This window comes from Lathyrus oleraceus, chromosome 6 (genome assembly GCF_024323335.1).
Source record: "Lathyrus oleraceus cultivar Zhongwan6 chromosome 6, CAAS_Psat_ZW6_1.0, whole genome shotgun sequence".
Classification (NCBI taxonomy): Eukaryota; Viridiplantae; Streptophyta; class Magnoliopsida; order Fabales; family Fabaceae; genus Lathyrus; species Lathyrus oleraceus.
In genome coordinates, this window is record NC_066584.1 from 317,615,282 (window position 1) to 317,632,079 (window position 16,798).

A 16,798-nucleotide genomic window follows, 5' to 3' on the forward strand; every position below is an offset into this window, starting at 1 on the left:
TCATCAAAATCTTAGAAATCTATTCTAGAACCAGTTTTGTTCTTACAATATGATCCTCCATGAGTCCCAAAAGTCAAGAAAATGTCAAGCTAGCAAGATGGTTCATGGTGGTTGACCAGAGGAAGTCAACTAGGCAAAACTGGGGTTTCCTAGACCCTATCTCCTACAATTTGTGTCATATGAAAATGATTCTAAGAGAAACGTTACTCAAAATGACATTCCAAACAACTTTCATGTTTAAGTCAAGAGCTAGTTTTGCTTGGAAAGTCATTTTTTATGGTGAAAGATTATAGGTCATTTTGTCTAAACCCTAGTTTGGAGGTCAACTTCCCAAGATCATAACTTGCACAATTTTTATGAGATGAAAGCCATTCTAGTTGCATGATCAAATTCAATATATCTACTTCAACTTTGATATCTAGAGGAAGTGCAAATTCAACTTGAAAATGCATGTGCCAAGAGGAAACATTATAGGTCATTTTAGACCAATACCATTGAACAAGTGATTTTCCTCAACTTCTAAAATGCATAACTCCTTCATGCCAAATCCAAATGAGGTCAAATTTGTGACCAAATTAAAGAGGTTTGAAATAGATACAACTTTTATGAAGGAACATTTCTCATTTGAAGTTCATAGAAAAAGTTATCCAAGGTGGAAGAAGTGAACATTTGACTTGGGACTTAGAAAATTTTCAAATATGTTTGATTTCCCAAACTTCCACCTCAAAATTCATCATGATCCAAGCATCAAATGAAAACGTGTTCAACAAGAAAGTTGTTCCCCTTGATCTCACCTTTCCAAAAAGTCTAATATCATATCATTTGGACAAAGTATGAGGTACTTGCGCATGGCTGTAAGTTGAAGCACCATTTGGATAATTTCAAGTTCCAATTTCCATACACACTTGCATGAACTTCTAACATGATTTCAGCATATTGTACATTGGACTTTGGATCAGATGGCATCATTTCATGGGCCTCATGCACGCCCATGCATCCATGCAAGGGAGAATTTGAAAATTTGCCAAATTTGGAAGTGTGAAAATATCACTCACATTGGCTATAAATAGGACCCTTGATAATCAGAAATGAGATCCCTCTTGCCCAAGCATCGACCCCCTTCTTCCCCAAACACCATTGAAAGGATAATCTTGAAGGTTTCTTGAGAAACCGAGTTTCAATTCTCCTTCTGTTTTACGATTGAAACTCCAAGAGTCCAAGCTTTCTAACCATTCAAATCATCTTCTGCAAGCTTCCAGAGTCAAGTCAAGCCAAATTGGAAGCAAGATCAAGCTAATCTGAAGCTCCTCGAAGGTGAGATTTCAGAAACTTTTCTTCTTCGATTCTCCCTCATTTCTCATCCATTTTGACTGATTGCTGGTTTGCTGAAGTCCTACCAATGTAGGCAACAAGATTGAGTTGCTTTGAGGTCAAATCGAAGCAACTCAGATCATGATCCTCAAAATTCAAATCCCTGTATCTCTTTATATACTTGGAATTGGACAAAATTGAGGTCAGATTCGTGCTCCTAGGCATTTTTCCTTCAAAATAGTGTACTCATTTTCCATTTTTCTTTAAGTTCAGTTTGGACCAGACTGGTGGTCCTCACTGGAGAAGATGACCGGAGCCAGGGCTCCGATGGTGTGTTGGCAAAGTTTCAACACTTTGATCTGGTTCACAGCTTCTAATCTCATCCATTCAAAGTAATTACCACGCGTGTGGGACAGTTGACTCGTGTACACATGGCGTGTGCGTTTTCATCCATCTGATCTGCCACCTCAATTAATGAGGGAGATCAGATGGCTTTCGTTTTTTTGAATTTCTGAATTTTCCACTTAATTGCTTATTTTTTATTAATTCATATTATTTTCATTATTGATCTAAAAAATATGGGATTTTCACCCAAAAAAATCAAATATTTTCCTCTTTCATTTTCTGAATTAAAATTATTTTTTGGATTAATATTGATATTTTTCATGATTTAATTATTTTTGTGCATATTTTTAATTGTTTAAAAATACTTCTGACTTTTCAAAAATAATGAAATTTTTTCTCCAAGGTCCTTTGACCTTGTTTGACCTATGATAAATCTCTTGGCCATTTATTTGGTGTTTTGAAGAGGTTTTAAGTTTTTGATCAAACATAATTTAATTTAAATGCATTTTAATTTGATTTTTAATTGTTTAATTGTGTGAAAATTATGTTGAGCCATTTTTATTGACTTATGAAGTTTGACTATGTGTTTGGACCTTGGTCAAGGTTGATTTGACTTTTGTTGGATTAAAATCATTGGATTTAGGGGATTGATGAAATGCATATTTCATTTCCCAAAATGAATGAATGATTTTAATTTGATAAAATTCATCCCATGACCAATTTGTGTTTGTCTCATTTCCCCTCCCTCTTCATCTTCAATTCTATTTCATCTCATCCCTTCCATTGGCCAATGACATCTCAATATCCTAAGGCTAATTGGTTCATCAATAACTTAGGTTAGATGAACCAATACAAGTATGGATGAGATTAGGTCAATCCTTTGATCATTTTCTTTTTGAGTGTGGTATGTTTTAGGAGTATGGTTCATTATACCATATCTCTAACATGCATTAACACCAAAATTTCTATTGCCCGATCTCAGATAGTTGTGACTTCTACATAAGTTCAATTACGATTGCTTAACATAACGCTAAATTTTGACCCAAAAGCATAGCATTCTAGTAAGTGGGATTGTAAGTCTCCCCCCTTTCATGGTATCGTGTGGAAACTAGGCCTTTTTTCCTTCCTTTGGAAGATTTCATGGTTCAAGGATCCATGCTTGTGAATAGAGGGTTGAGTGTTCTCCAAAGAATGACATAAACAATTGAAAAGCAAAACTCCACTAACATCTAATCAACTAACATTTGACTAACTTTTATTCTTGTTACTTTTAATTTCAAGTCATTTACTTTATGTCATTTAAATTCAAGTCATTTACCATTTCATTTGCCATTTACATATCATTTGACTTGTTTATGTTTATGTCATTTTCACTTTGCTCACTTAAGCCATATACTGTGATTGTATATATTTGTTTGTGTATCTTGTTTGTGTTTGTGGTCTTAGGACCTTAAAATACCTAATAAACAACACAAACCCTAAAAAAATGTTTGTGTGGACTGTTGGATTTGATCAAAGCTTTGGACTTAGAATTAGGCAGCATTCCCTGTGCAAAAAGACTTGGCCAATGCCAACATTTCTGAAACCAAGTTCTTGTGATTTGAATTCTCATTTGATGCAAGTTTTGAGGTCCACATGAGTTCATCTGCTACATGGTCTTGATGCAAATGTTACTTTGAACCTGTGTCTAATGCCTTATTCTAAGCCATTCAAGGAGTATGTCATCTGATACATGGGGAAGATTATGATGAAGACTTTGAAGTTGCTAGCTTGGATGTGGCTATCTTTATTTGATGTCTTACTCTTCATCTTTCTTGTTTATTGGTATTTGCTTGATTCTAAAGTCCAAAGGAAAAGTGGGTTTCTATATGACATTCTTGTCTATTGGATTGCATCCCATTGGTCAGATCTTTTCAACCCTTAACTTTTAAATTTTTGCTTAGGATTAGTCTCTTCATCTCCTCCCACTTCTTAAATTTCAAATCTCTCCCCCCTTTTTCAAAACCTTCTTTGCTTGTGATTTCAAAACATAGACTCTTTATTACATATTAGAAACCTTGGCCTTATGCCATTGCATTTTTTACACTCTTTTCTTAATCAAACTTGTAAATGAACTTAACCATATTGACTTAAAATTTCAAAAGACAAAACGAACTAACACTCATTCAAACTATTTTAGGCCTTTTGCACCTCTTTTAAACTCAAATTTTTATTAAAAGCAATTCACTCACTTTGAAGTTGATACCATGAACTACGAGATTTTGATCCCTCATTTTTATGTTGGTACGTAGGCACAAGTCTGAAGGTCTTGTCAAACACAAAAATATAATTAATGAATTCTTTTCTCATCCCCATACTCTATTTATTGCAAACATCATTTTATACCAAAAACACATACACACATAAAAAAGGGATCCCTAGGAGTACCTATGACACTTTGGGTGCTAACACCTTCCCTCTGTGTAACCAACCCCCTTACCTGTAATCTCTGGCATTTTATTAGTTTTGATTTGAAAACTTCTTTTCTTTGGGTTTTATTCGTACTTTTCCCTTTTCCTTTGGAAACAATAAAAGCGGGTGGAGAATCTGGTTTTATTGACGTTAAGTTTATCCATAGCTTAATGATCATGAATTGACCGCTACAGACTCGCATCGCAATCCGTTCGTTATTGCCAACTTTATTTAAAAACAAATGAATCAAGGAAACAAAACAAAAAAACACTCTTTTTTGCTTTTTTTAACTTTAACCCTTTCCTTAGACTTTAAACTTACAAATCCCGATAGGAATTTTGCAAAATCAGAATTTATGGAAAAAATATGTAAGTAATATGGAAAAAAGACATAGGACTCGAGATTCTAATCTTATGTATCTGAACACATTGGTGATTTTAAGAGAACACCAAATGGGTTCTATCATTTCATGGTGGATCCATAAATATCTTTGGGCCGAGCTGGATTTGAACCAGTGTAGACATATTGCCAACGAATTTACAACTCATCCCCATTAACCGCTCGGGCATCAACCCAGGAAGAATCCAATTTAGTCTCTATTGATAATCCCTTATCCATTTCCTTTCGTAGTACCCTACCCCCAGGGGAATTCGAATCCTCGTTGCCTCCTTGAAATAGAGATATCCTAAACCACTAGATAATGGGGCATCCTTCCCCAACCTCCATTCTATTATGTTCATAGTATGAACAATTTTTTGAAATTGCCAATATAATGGAATGATTCGATCAGAAGGATCTTCCCATCTTTCAGAATTCCTTACAATTTTTTATTCATCCTTTCAATTTTGAAATTGTTCATTCTAATCACCAATCTATAATTCAACAAAATACAAAATAAGACAGAGTAATGCGAAAGAAACCAAAATAAACATAAAATCCTTTTTGGAAATGATTGATTTGCTGGAACGAGGGGCATTAACACCTTATTTCTTTCACTTTCATTCAGTGTAAGAAGATTGAATTAGGTATATTTCTATTTCACACTAAGTCGAGAAATGAAAAAACGAGAATGAATCCGGGAATTGAGTAAAAAAGGATGAAGATCAATAAGAATTCAGTTGAGGGACAGGATATAATCCATTTATCAAAGATTCATAAATATTTGAATTAGGGGTACATGTATCAATGCACTAACATATTTTATCCTTTCAACAGAATAATTATAGTAAATACGTACATTCTGTATACCGAATTATAATAAAAATGTATTAAAATCAAAAGCAATAAAACTGTTTACAGTAAATAAAAATATAGTCTAATTTGATTTGATAAATATTTAAAGAAAACTGTTTACAGTAAATTAAAATCAAAAGCAATAAAACTGTTTACAGTAAAACTGTTTACGTACATTCTTCATGATCATAAATATTTAAAGAAAAATTCATTGAAATAAAAAATCAATAATAAATCAAAAGTTGAAATAAATGCTAATGACACAACATATATTTAAAATTTGATTTGATATATTTTTATATAATAAATAAATTAGTAATAAGTAAATGAATAATCAAATAGAATAGAATTTTAAGATGTTATTCTATATTTTTATTTACTGTAAACAGTTTTATTGCTTTTGATTTTAATACATTTTTATTATAATTCGGTATACAGAATGTACGTATTTACTATAATTATTCTGTTGAAAGGATAAAATATGTTAGTGCAAAGATAACAGCGGTATAAGATTCAATATGCCAGCGTGTTATTGCAAAATTACATCTATGTAAAATTCAATTAATAATAGATTGACATTGGAATGACCCTATATTATTGTTCATAATAAGTAACCGATTTTAATTTATAGAGTTTGGATCTCAATTAAATCAAATCAAATCAAATAATAAATATACTATTTAAATTTTAAAAATATTCTTATAATATATGGCGGGTAAATATCAATAATAATAATAACAATAATAATAATTAATTGGTAGGTAAATTAACAATAATATTAAATTACTCAATTAATATTAATCAACTATATTAAATAGTTATTTTTAATTTAAAGTAATAATTTAATAACATATAATTATACAATCAAAACGATGTTATATATGTGTAACATCAAAGGTTGGATCCTTTTCAGCATTTTGCCACACACCTCTATCAAATTTATATACTCTTTTTTTTTTCCAGGTTATTAGGTTTGTAATTTTATAGTCATCTAAATTTGCAGTTTCATTATACGTTCAATAATTTTTATATTAATTATACAATTTACAGTGTCAAATGCATGGAGTGGTTCCAAATTGTTGATAAATGAAGACATCCCTGAAATTCAAGATTTTATGTCTAAGTATGGATTTTATTTATTTATTTATATTCAGATTATTATACATAATTTTTAATTTCAAAAACAATCTTATTTCTATAAGTTGCCTACTAATGAACAGAAGGAGAAGCCTACTCAATCTGCAAAATCTCTTTCTAATTGGTCTGGTGGTTCTCAGTATTCGCCAGTAGAAAGGTTTGTTCATAATGCGAAATGTATGTCCTTAAGTCAGTTCTGCAAAATCAAACATGTAAGTTGAATACTATAGAGCCGAATTTATCTTTACTATTACAATTATATTGTTTGCTTTTTGAAATTAATATCATTTTTTATTTGCTTTTAGGAAACTTTATGTGTTACTGTAGCAACCACATTGAAATTTGTTGTCTCAAAGTATGGATGGTTTTATTATGGCTGCACAAGGTGTTCTTCGAAGGCACCTAATCCTGAAAAAGCTTATGAATGTTCATGTGGGCAAAAAGTTGAACAGCCTATACCAAGGTACATATAATCTAGATGAATTGCAAATAAATTTGGTAATGGATTTGTTATTAATCATATTATTTTCTTCGTTTAAAATACTATAGGTACAAGATTGAGATATATGTTAGCAATGGTGAATCAAAATATCGATTTGTATTCTGGGATTCCGAATGTGCTGCTATACTTGGAATGACTGCTGAATTTATGCATAACTCTATGGTGGAGGTACATTGTTATACATAAGTTAAAATGTTAATAGTTTATCGAGTTGTAAAGTTCAGATTATCACTCATGGTTGATATTTTATTTTTCCATTAGAATGGAGAAGATGATCCAATGGTTTATCCTGATGAGCTTGAAATGTTGTTGAATAAGAAAATGGCTTTTAGAGTTAAGGTGCAGCCAACGTTTTCCCAAGCGTCTGTTTGGAAGCTTTGTGATGATGAAGCCTTTGTTAAAGAGATTGAAAATGACTACATAGTAGAAGACGTATAATATTCACTTAATTCATGTATTATTTAAACATTTAATAAGTATAATAAATATTCGATGTTTCAATGTGCAGAATCAGTCTAAAACTGAATATGCAAAGTTGGTCCCTAACAAAGAAAATTTGGAAACTTCCGCAGTAAGTATCTTCATTTGTTAACATAATAATTTTCTATGATAAATATTGTATTATTATAATTCATTTTATATCTGACAATTAATTTTTTATATTGCAAGCAAACATTATCTACATTTGGTGAAAATGATCTAGAATCAATCATTCTAATGACTCCGACTAAGGATGTTGTAATTGCTGACAAGGGTGAAGAAGTTGATTTTGAAGCGTCTGGCGCTACGCAATTATCAGGCACCAAACCATCCAAGAAATTAAAGATAGAATTATCTTCTTAATTAGAATTTTCGGAAATTTGATATTGAAATATATTTTATGAACTTTTTAGCACCAGAATGAGTTTAAGTATGAAGTTGTTAAGAACATGATATGTTTTGGTTGTAGGATGTGTTCTTACTTTTTTGAAGTGTTTATTTTGTGGGATTATAATTGACATTTATATTTCATGTATGGTTTAAAGGATGATAATGAGTATTTAATTCATGTGTGTGAAATTATTCAAAATCCTATGTTGTTATGTTGAACATTGTGTTTTGTGTGTTCTTTCAATTACAAAATTTATATGAGTATCATATCTTCAAATGTTAATAAGTATTTTAGATTGATAACAAAATACGTTGTCATCTTATGAAATATGTGTATACGACTAAATTATAAATAGATTATTGCATGTCATGTTTGGTTTCAACATGCCTAATGGTGTTAGAAATTAAAAAAACAATTACATAAAAATTTATTACGAAATCCTTCAAAACTAATTATAGAAAACACATAGAAACACATTTTTTTACAATTTTTTTCAAAGTCTAATACATATGTTAAAATTGCAGGTAGTTCAGAAATGTTGGAGCAATGTTTGAATCTTGCATTCAACTGAATTAAGGATTTATAAAAAAAATAAGGTATAATTATCATATACAGTGAATTGTCTTTTGATTGGTAATGGAAAATCTACATTGTTTGTTTGAAATGATTAAGTTAAGCATGCAACTATACTTTTTACCAATCTCACGTCATCATATATAGTATTATAACTCAACATATTTAAATTATTTATTTGCCAAAATATAGTTGGGGGTTGAAATGAATAATTATGTCCACTGCCTCCTTTCTATTGGCTAGGTCAGTGGAGTATTAAAATAATTCAGCCGTAAGATAATTAATGTTATGCATGATTTGTAATAAATCAATAAGAATATCAATTCTTTATACATTTAGTTGTACAAGAAAATGATTGTAAATAATTAAAGTGGGCTAAGAAAATGGGCCCCACTAAATCCCATTATATATTATATAAAATATAATTAAAAAATTGATTCAAATATATCAAAATACATTAAAAGAGAGTTTTTCATTGGGTAAGGTGATGTATGATATCAGTAATTTCCAATGGGTGAATTATTTTATGGATTTGGGATAAAAAGAGAATTTTGAAATCTTGAATTATGGTGTGGATTTGGAATAAGAGGTGGATTTCCAAAATATGGGGTGTTTTGTTGATTTGGGATACAAAGAGGACTTCCATCATTTTGCATAAAATTGGAGCATGTGTTATGTTGATTGAGGTTCATTTTCAAATGAAATGTGTACACAAAAAAATAAAATTAAATAAAATAAATTGGTCAAATTTAGACTAGATGTGAGTGAAAAATGTGATAAAATAAATTACCTATTTATACTACTAAAAAATATTACCGTTATTTTATTGTTGTTGCAATCTTATCATTCCAAAATGAAATCAATATCCTGAAATCAAATTAGTTATTATTGTAGTTTTTTAAGGTTGCGGGCAGGTTTTGAATCATCACTTCCTAAAAGGTTGCGGGCAGGTTTTGTATAAACCCAGTTTTTTAAGGACCAAAGAATTGTACGAAGTTAAATCATTTTTGTTGCTGGACTTATTTCTCATAATTTTAACTAAAATTGTGAACCTTTTGTTTCAATATCTTTTGTTGCATTAAACCTTACTGTATCAATTGCAATTAATTTCAACATTTGGTAGTATTCATTACTACATTTTAAAACAAATGAGGTTCTGGTATTTCTTTTACATGGTTTATGTATTTTGGTTAAATAATCATTTATTATGAAGGTTAATATTTGCGCTTTTATACCTCAAATTAGTAACAGATTGGAAAATTTCATCCATTACTAAATAAATATATTTTTATTAATTCTTATGTCCAAAATCTCAATGATAAATGGAATGTTTATTCATAACATTAACAATGGAATGTTTATTATATATCAATATATCAATAAATTGTAAAAATATTTTTGTATTATATTTTTTGATTATTTCCTTAATATAGTATACAAAAAAATTAAGCAAATTATATTACTATAAATTAATAATGTTTTACTTTATTATGTCCCAAACTGAAAAAAGTTATTTGTGGAAATTTTTTGAACCCATTTATTGATCATTTAACATCCATTACATTAAAAAAAACTCTTATGCAATAAATTTGTGTACGTTGATCCAACCAATATATATATATATAATATATATATATATATTATATATATATATATATATATATATATATATATATATATATATATATATAATATATATATTATATATTATATATATTATATATATATAATAATATATTATATATATATATAAACAAAAAAATATATTATATTTTAATTTTTTTAAAATAAATTATTGCACTTGCGCGACCCGTGCGAACGCACGGGTCCTTTACTAGTGTCTATAAAAATAATAAAATAAATCCATCAAATCATGACTTCGAGTATCAAAATTTGGTTTTCATATCTATGCATAAGAGGCATACGAGATTTTGAGGCAATTAATGGAAGGAATTCGCACATAGAGAAAAATATTCCAATTTCTTACCTCGATTCGCACGAAAAGGTATACGTCCGAATTTGATTAATCTGAATGAAAGAAAAATAGAACAAAGAAGACAATAAAAGAAATAAATGTAAAATAGAAAGTAAAATATAGGATCCTTTAGTAGTTTTCTAGACATACAAATTTGAATAATATAGAAAACTATTTTTTTTATTTCACGAACAAGATTCAAGAATAATCTTATTTGATAAAAGTAGAGTAGTATGTCTGGGGATCTGCTAGTAACGAGAGTAATAAAAGTGATCGATCATTTGTTTATGGAATAGTTCTTTAAAAAATGTATTTATAGGATTTATGAGTCATAAGACAATTTTTGAGTCATGACTTGGGGATTTTTTTTAGAATAGAAAGGAATAAGTCAATTAAGTTAATGGATTTGACATGGATTAGATATCAATCGACAAAAAAAATAATTTTTCTATTCGAAACCCAGTCGAAAACAAGGGACAATCTACGAGAAATCATATCATATTTAAAATGAAAAAAGCCTCGAAGTTTCCATCCCTGAAAATGCTAGGAGGTGTTCGAAAATAGTCTGAAGTAGTTGAATATGATGATTACTATGACTATAGCTCTTGGTAAATTTACCAAAGATCAAAATGATTTATTTTATATTATGGATGACTGGTTACAGACAGACCGTTTTGTTTTTGTGGTTTGGTCCGGTCTATTTTTCTTGGGGGGGGGGGGGGGGGGGGGCTTGGTTTACAAGTACCACCTTTGTAACTTCTTGGTATACTCATGGATTGGCAAGTTCCTATTTGGAAGGTTGTAATTCTTAACTGCAACAGTCTCTACTCCTGCTAATAGTTTAGCACACTCTTTATTGTTACTGTGGGGTCCTGAAGCACAGGGAGATTTGACCCGTTGGTGTCAGTTAGGTGGTTTGTGGAATTTTGCTAATTTTCACAGTGCTTTTAGATTAATAGGTTTTATGTTATGTCAATTTGAACTTGCTCGATCTGTTCAATTGCGGCCTTATAATGCAATCGCATTCTCTAGTCCAATTGTTGTTTTTGTTTTTGTATTCCTTATTTATCCACTGGGCTAGTCTGGTTGGTTCTTTGCGCCTAGTTTTGGTGTAGGGAGCTATATTTCGATTCATTCTCTTTTTCCAAGGGTTTCATAATTGGACATTAAACATATTTCATATGATGGGAGTTGCTGGTGTATTGGGTGCTTCCCTACTATACATTATTCATGGCGCTACCGTAGAAAATACCTTATTTGAAGATGGTGATGGCGCAAATACATTCCGTGCTATTAACCCAACCCAAGCAGAAGAAACGTATTCAATGGTTACTGCTAACCGCTTTTGGTCCCAAATCTTTGGGGTTGCTTTTTCCAATAAACGTTGGTTACATTTATTTATGTTATTTATACCAGTAACTGGTTTAAGGATGAGTGCTCTTGGAGTATTCGGTTTGGCCCTGAACCTACGTGCCTATGACTTTGTTTCTCAAGAAATCCGCGCAATGGAAGATCCTGAATATGAGACTTTCTACACCAAAAATATTCTCTCAAACGAAGGTATTCGTGCGTAGATGGCGACTCAAGATAATCCTCATGAAAACCTTATATTCCCTGAGGAGGTTCTACCACGTGGAAATGCTCTTTAATGTAACTTTAGCTTTAACTGGTCGTGACCAAGAAACTACTGGTTTTGCTTGGTGGGTCGGGAATTCCCGACTTATCAATTTATCTGGTAAACTACTGGAGGCCCGTGTAGCCCATGCCAAATTAATAGTATTATGGGCCGGAGCAATGAACCTATTTGATGTTGCTCATTTCGTACCCGAGAAGCCCATGTATGAACAAGGCTTAATTTTACTTCCCCATCTAGCTACTCTAGGTTGGGGGATAGGTCCTGGAGGGGAATTTATCGACACCTTTCCATAATTTGTGTCTAGAGTACTTCACTTAATTTCCTCTGTAGTATTGGGCTTTGGTGGTATTTATCATGCACTTATGGAACCTGAGACTCTTCAAGAATATTTTCCATTCTTTGGTTATGTATGGAAAGATAGAAATAAAATGACTACTATTTTAGGTATTCACTTAATTTTGTTAGGTATAGGGTCTTTTCTTCTAGTATTTAAGGCTTTTTATTTTAGAGGTATATATGATACCTGGGCTCCGGGAAGGGGAAATGTAACAAAAATTACCAACTCCACCCTTAGTCCAAGCATTCTATTTGGTTATTTACTAAAATTTCTTTTGGGGGGAGAAGGTTGGATTGTGAGTGCGGACGATTTGGAAGATATAATTGGGGGACATGTATGGTTGGGTTCTATTTGTATACTTGGTGGAATCTGGCATATGTTAGCCAAACCCTTTTCATGGGCTCGGCGTGCACTAGTATGGTTTGGAGAAGCTTACTTATCTTATAGTTTAGGTGCTTTAGCCGTTTTTGGTTTTATAGCTTGTTGCTTTGTTTGGTTTAATAATGTTGTTTATCCTAGTGAGTTTTATGGTCCCACTGAACCAGAAGCTTCTCAAACTCAAGCATTTACTTTTCTAGTTAGAGACCAACGTCTTAGAGCTAATGTAGGCTCCTCTCAAGGGCCTACCGGTTTAGGTAAATATCTAATGCGTTCTCGACTGGAGAAGTCATTTTTGGAGGAGAAACTATGCGTTTTTGGGATTTGTGTGCTCCCTGGTTAGAAACTCTAAGAGGTCCTAATGGTTTGGACTTGAGTAGACTAAAAAAAGATATACGGCCTTGGTAAGAACGTCGTTCCACTGAATATATGACTCATGCTCCTTTAGGTTCTTTAAATTTCATGGGTGGAGTAGCTATAGAGATTAATACAGTCAATTATGTCTCTCCTGGAAGCTGGTTAGCTACTTCTCATTTTGTTCTAGGATTCTTCCTATCTGTAGCTCATTTATGGCACGCAGGAAGAGCTTGCGCAGCTGCCGCACAATTTGAAAAAGGAATTGATAGAGATTTTGAGCATGTTCTTTCCACGAATCCTCTTAATTTACACATGAAATCCAATGCTTGACGTAAGAACCACTTTGATTTTAGTATACATATTGGGTTGAGTCGAGGAGATCATATTGAAAAAAGGTTTTTCTTTTCAATTCATTTATATCTAATCTTTTTTCGGGATCGCCTATATCACCACTTAGTCGAGCCTGAAAAAACTGAGCCAACCAAAATCAATAAAAAAAAATCCATTCGCCAAGAAAAAGGAGAGAGGGGGATTCTAACCCTAGATAGTTCTTTGTTTCGAACTATACTGGTTTTCAAGACAGGAGCTATCAACCACTCAACCATCTCCCCAAAAGATCATTTCTATTTTATCTTTATTCCACTCAAGAGAACATGACCATACAAATTAATACCCTTTTCTCTATGATAAAGATATTCAGTGTGAATCTATTGGTCTAGTTCTCTATCTGTATATATTATATATGCATGATCCAGCATGCTCTTTTGTGAAATAAAAAAAAATACCCCTCATTCCATGCCTCAATAAGAAGTGTCATCTAAAATCAATGGATTCATGATAAAACCCTCCATAAGGAGAATGCATTTTTTATTTCTTTTTGGAAGGGGTTAATAAGGGGTTGGGGGATCAAATGGTATAGTTCTTTTGTTGGTAAATTAGAGGATTATAAACATGACTATTGTGTTTCAATTAGCTGTTTTTACATTAATTGTTACTTCATCCATTTTATTAATTAGTGTACATGTTGTATTTGCTTCTCCTGATGGTTGGTCAAGTAACAAAAATATTTTCTTTTCTGGTACATGATTATGGATTGGATTAGTAGTTTTAGTGGATATTCTGAATTCTCTCATCTCTTGAAACTATTCATTCTAGATCAAAAAACGAAATGACCACTCCCCCCGAATTATTTCGGGTTGTGTGTGAGGCACATGAAAATGGAATATATAAGACCCCACAAATAAAGAAAACTAAAACATTATTAACGGGAGGGGTCAAACTCCTTATATTGGAAAAAGCTTATATCTTATATTTAATATGATATATAAATATATAGCAAAACTAAAAACTTGAATATTAAAATATTCCTATTATTTTTTGAATTTCATATTATTTTCTGAATATGGAATAATAATATATATCTTTTATATATAGAATATATATCTATATATTAAGAATTCTTAATAGAAACAAATATTAATAGAAAATCGTCTATTTCGAATAGAAAGATATAGATTTCAAAATGGACTCTCTATTCATTTCATTAGATAGATATGATCACCAAAACTTCGTGATCTATTGGTGAACTTATTCCAATTCAATAATAGATCTCAATATTATGCCTTGAAGAGCACTCGAACCTCCATGTTGTTTAGCACGAGACTTTGTCTCGCGTGTCTACCATTTCACCACCAAGGCATCAATCATATTCTAGGAATATGATATTTATCTTATGATATATATTACAAACTCTTAGTATACGATATTATTAGATATCTTATTATATGATAATATAGATGGGATAGAATTTTCAGTTATTCCCTAGTAACTCAGTGGTAGAGCGGTCAACTGTTAACTAATTGGTTGTAGGTTCAAATCCTACTTGGGGAGATTTTATTCAGTATGGGGCTATTCTATTATTTATACTATATATAAATATAGTATTTTTAAGATATAAAAAATGTAAGATATAAAAAATATAATCCTCTGAGCTACATGCCTCACCTTGTATCCACTAGATCTGTTCCCCAGAGTACCCTATAAAAAACATTTACTCTTCCCAGTTATTTTTGGTTAAGAAGATGTGAGAGCGTATCTCTCCTTATAAGAATAGAAATAGAATAAGGATTGTGCGTTCCGAGGTGTGAAGTGGGATAGACTTGATAATTGGGGTTTAGAATAAGACGACCTTTTCATTCTTATTCTCCTTTTCTATTGAAAAAGAGAATAAGAATGAAAGAAGATGTGAGAGCGTATCTCTCCTTATAAGAATAGAAATAGAATAAGGATTGTGCGTTCCGAGGTGTGAAGTGGGATAGACTTGATAATTGGGGTTTAGAATAAGACGACCTTTTCATTCTTATTCTCCTTTTCTATTGAAAAAGAGAATAAGAATGAAAAGTGTTGAGCTTTTTATCATCCTGGCGCCGAGCTATTTTTTCGCATGGACTCCCCTACAGTATCATCACCGCAGTAGAGTTTAACCACCAAGTTCGGGATGGATTGGTGTGGTTCCTCTACGCCTAAGACACCATAATATCAAACCATAAACTAAAGAAAGACATGAGATAAAAGTATATTTACTTTTCATTATGAGTGTGAGGTACTAATTCTTGATTGGAGAGGACACCAAAGGCCTTCGCCCTTCCATCCCTATCTATTCAAGGGGTGGGGATAGAGGTTTTGGTTTTTTCATGTTGCCAAAGAGGTGAACAATAAAAATAAATGGTGAGTGCCTGATCGAATTGGCCAAGTCATGTAGGAACAAGGTTCAAGTCCATCGGTCTGTTAGGATGCCTCAGCTGCATACATTATTGTACTTCCACTTGACACCTATCGTTAATGAAAAATGGCTCGTCTCGTCGTGACCTTCAATTCTCAAAACTTCTTTTGCTCCGTCCACGTAGGGGCAGAGAGTCTACCCTCCGCGGAGGCTTTGGGTAAGTTGCAATAGGATAACACTCATCTTAGGGTGGGCTTACTACTTAGATGTTTTCAGCAGTTATCTGCTCTGCACTTATCTACCCAGCGTTTACCGTTGGCACGATAACTGGCACACCAAAGGTGCGTCCTTCCTGATCCTCTCATACTAGGGAACGGTCCTATCAATGCTCTAACGCCCACACCAGATATGGGCCGAACTGTCTCACATTGTTATGAACCCAGCTCACGTACAACTTTAATGGGTAAAGAGCCCAACCCTTGGAACCTATTACAGCTCCAGGTGGCGAAGAGAAGACATCGAGGTGCCAAACCTTCTCGTCGATGTGAGCTCTTAGGGAAGATCAACCTGTTATCCCTAGAGTAACTTTTATTCGTTAAGCAACGACCCTTCCACTCGGCACCGTCAGATCACTAAGGACGACTTTCGTCCCTGTTCGACGGGTGGCTCTTGTAGTCAAGCTCCCTTATTCTTTCATGTGAAATTATCTAAATAATGATATATTCTATTTACGTACAAAATATGTGGTTGAGTTTGTAGAACTTTAATGATGATATATTATACAACCAAATCACTGTATAATTTTGCAATAAAAATAAAATTAGTATCCCATTATATAATAAGAGTATTTAATATTGGTGGACTCTCAAAAATATTTATCCTATTAGATCAGTGGGAGTACATGTGTATACAATAATATAATCTGAAACATTTTAGATTATTATTCTCATATTGTCATATATTCTTGAGC

At 32.1% G+C, this 16,798-nt stretch overlaps 1 pseudogene; it reads left to right on the forward strand.

Annotated features, from left to right (window-relative positions):
• The first annotated feature begins 11,048 nt into the window (after positions 1-11,048).
• LOC127095430 (photosystem II CP43 reaction center protein-like) lies at positions 11,049-13,436 on the forward strand (annotated as a pseudogene).
• The last annotated feature ends 3,362 nt before the right edge of the window (positions 13,437-16,798 follow it).